Below are 3,645 nucleotides of genomic sequence, written 5' to 3'. Positions count from 1 at the left end.
GAATGCACTGTTTTTACACACACGTATCTATGCAAAGAAAGGTTTTGTTGAATATGGAAAGTAGTGCTGCAGGACTCCAGTGTATTAGTGATAAAGAGGTTTTATCTAACATTATCAGAACATCTGAAGTGATCAGATGATTGGAAGCAGCAGCTCCATTAAATCTCAAAGTAATACTCAAACTTTTTTTCCAAAATAATTTTTCTAGTTTTAGAAAATGTATAAAGTAAAATTCCCTTTTAAAAAAGACAGAGAACTGAGAACAAACACATAGGACATCACTGCAAGCACATGTTATCAAATAGTTGAGAACTATTAAAATCAATCTGTAATAGTCAGATGACTAGGGACTTTTTAACAACTGAAGGACCTAAAAAGGTTTCTTTTCTAGTTATGCCTCTCTGGTTCCTTCAGCTGGTCCTCTACAGCAGTTCTGGACTCCACTGTTCTACACTTTGTTAATATGCCTTCAAAATCTGAATTGAACACAGTGCTTGAGATGAAGTCTAATGAATACAGAATATGGTAAGGTTATGAATGTCCTTGCCTGGATCTACTCCAATTCTGTGTGTGTGTGTGAGTGTGTGTGTGTGTGTGAGTGAGAGAGAGAGAGAGAGAGAGAGAAAGGTGGGGTGGAGAAACAGAGTGGTGGGAGTTGAGAAATGCTGGAATAAAACAGCAGTAAAGAAGACAAAATGTGGTTAATGGAGTGTTTCTTAAAATATTTAGGAGCCCAATGAGACAGAAGATTAACCTTACTTTTCTTTAATATTTTTGAGATTCAAACCAAGGAAATTGAATTTATCAAACCTGATGGAGAAGTTTGGGACTAGAAAAGGAAAGTAAACTGTGGAAAGTCAGAAGCTGTACAGATGTGGCAATGATGTAGGAAGTAAAGGGCAGGTTTGCCTTAGTTGGGGAGGATCTGGGTTGTTTGTGGATGGCACTCATTTTCACTGGTTACAAGTTGTGCAGTTTCCTCCCCACCTCAGGACATTTGGGATGCTGGATCTCTTCAGGAAATCTTCTGTGTCATAGTCAAGGCTTTCCCTCACCCCAAATAATTCATTTTTGAGGATTCAGGAATGTTTGCTTTTTCTTATGGTTTGGATGCAAGGAGCTGGCAGGAAGATTCTGGAAGTAACACCCTGTGCGGGTGTCAGTTTCAAAGCTTGCTTAATGGAGTCAAACATGAGAATCTCCCTACAGAGTAAAACTTAAGTGTCAACAGGGACTGAGAAAGAAAGAAATCATAGAGTGAAAAGTAACAGCATGAGTAGGTGGAAATTCCTGGAGGAATTCAAGAGAAAGGTATAGATATTTGTGACAGATTTCTAAACATTTTTTTGTTTCTCTGAAAAAGGGTAGTTCAAGTTCGGTTTATGGAATCAGAGCAATATAATGCTTTGTACGGCACCGAGGTGGATCCAACTAGTTCAGAGCTGTCAGGTTAGGGCAGGTAACAGGATTGTGCTTTTGTTGGTGCAGCTTGGGAATGCCCTTTCCATTGGAAGACTGTCCTTCTGATTAACTGATCTGCTTACTCTAGAGCACTTTCACTGTATTTCAATTTCAGCCAACATGTCCAAATTAACACAAGTTTGAATGTGCACAATTAAAAAATATTTGATATTTTTATGTTGTAAGTTCAAAATGAACTTTACGAGAACAGAATAATGAAGTATTAGAAATTATAAATTCAGAATTTGCCATTTATATCTTCTACAAAGAGGGGAGAGAAATAATTACTGGTTAATGTTGGTGATGGCAGCTTAAGAAATAAGCCTACTATTTTCAGTGCATCCTATTTGTACTATATAGTTGTTGCCATTTGTTCAGAGGGTGGCACTTTCCAATATATTCTGGAAGCAAGATAAACTCTAGGACACTGGGGTGAATTCTCTGGTGAAATGTATCCAGTAGGCAACAGTTTGTGCCAATGTTTGGAAGAAGACTGGCGTCTGCTCCTGCTTTCCATCGACTCTGATCTGTCCCTCTTAGCCTTTCAGCTCTGTCCTCTCAGCCTTCATTATCTTCCATGCTTTTTCGCAGAGCATCCTCTGTCTTCATAGATTCAGTGTCCACGTCTTGGAGTGGACGACTCAGAGACTTGGCCTGTCTCCTGTCCTCTCTGGCTTGTTGCCACTTAGAAACAATCTAACTTTAGCTTTTGATTTGTGTGAACACAAAATATACTGAAAACAAAAATTAGAAACAGATTACTGAACACTCAGTATTATGGTTAGCACAAAATAAACCTCAGTAGCAAATAAAGTTAGTTACTGATTCTGCATTTATTCAGATGACTTGCTTTAAAGATGCCTTTAATTATAATCATCGTCCTGTTAGGCTATGAAGTTTAGTCACTAACTCCCAATCATTCTGAGTTTCCTCTTGGTAGCTGCTCTAAATCCTTTCTCTTAGCCCTCCCAGGAAGTCAGCAATGCTCTCAGGATTCGGATCTCCAGCATGTAATTGAAAACAGTGGTCCTACTTGGTTTCTATTTTCTCCTGAGCACTTGGTGGATTATCCTGTCCTTCCTGACTGAATTCTGGGGAATCCATTCAAATCTTATTGTTTCCTCCAGCGTATATAGGGTAACATTACATAGATAGGAAAGTGTTCTTTTCCTGGAATAAAAAAAGGAGACAGTCGGCAGTTGTTTAATTTGCACTGAGATGAGTCTATTAGCAGTTTTGTACTTTCACATTGTTTAATCTGTAAAATTCTCTAAGGATGGGGTTAAGGGCATGTCCCTTTGAAGAAGATTTGCTTTGGCTCTGTCAGACAGCCCAGGTACTTCCCCAGACCCAAGGCTGCTTTGTTATTTTCTTAGCTTGGGTCTCCTGGACCACACAGGTAGGGTAAATTTAAATTATAGACCTGGTATTGTGCTGAAATAGACATGTTTCCCTGTCATCAGTTTTTGTAGGTGACTTGTTTTTTTCTGTCTGCTCTTTCCCTGACAGTGTAGCAGTTCAAGAGCTCCTGGCTCAAATGAAGACAGCCTTTAATTTTGTTTTCTGGCTTGCAACAACTCTTAAAAGCCAGATCTCTAGGTTACTGAGATTAGCAAATGCTGAACTCAGCTAAACTTTAAATACTAGTTTATCACGCTGATTTAGGATTCCCTGTTTTTTTCTTGATTTTTCTTAGTTTTTGCAAGCTTGCCTATGCATTTAAATGGGGTTATTTGTTACATATTTTTCTAGTATTTCTGGATGTCTGGTAGAGAGATTTTCAAGATATGTCTTGTCTGCCATGCTTTAGGTATCCTTTTGTATGAGATAATGTTATATACTCATTTTTAGATAAAAGTAAATGCAATAAAATATCAAGGAAATTGAGACTTTAGTACTTCCTTGTTATCACAGATGGAAAGCATCATTACTTGCTTCTGTAGATGAGGAATGCTTTTAACATACAAGGCCCACTGATGTGCAGTTGCCAAGCCAAGGCCTATTTCCAATCTCCTATTCAACTCACTATCCTTTATTCTTTAGGTAAGCCTGTCCTGTTCTGCCATGTGCGAAGTATATAAATTTTCTACTACAGAAGGGCAGAACAGACATACTTGTGCCACATTTCCTGTTTTTTTTCCTATCACAGAAATTAAAATGGTTTTTCTATAGATCACTATTTAA

General features: G+C 38.1%; 1 long non-coding RNA gene across 1 annotated transcript in view; it reads left to right on the top strand.

Annotated features, from left to right (window-relative positions):
- Positions 1-3,645, top strand: part of LOC135272306 (uncharacterized) — a 191,933-nt gene that overhangs the window by 36,150 nt on the left and 152,138 nt on the right. The gene's annotated exons all lie outside the window — the stretch shown is intronic.

The sequence above is a fragment of the Aotus nancymaae genome, unplaced genomic scaffold (assembly GCF_030222135.1).
Source record: "Aotus nancymaae isolate 86718 unplaced genomic scaffold, 86718_ANA_hifiasm-v0.15.2.pri h1tg000108l, whole genome shotgun sequence".
Classification (NCBI taxonomy): Eukaryota; Metazoa; Chordata; class Mammalia; order Primates; family Aotidae; genus Aotus; species Aotus nancymaae.
This window is presented reverse-complemented; position numbering and strand designations above follow the sequence as displayed.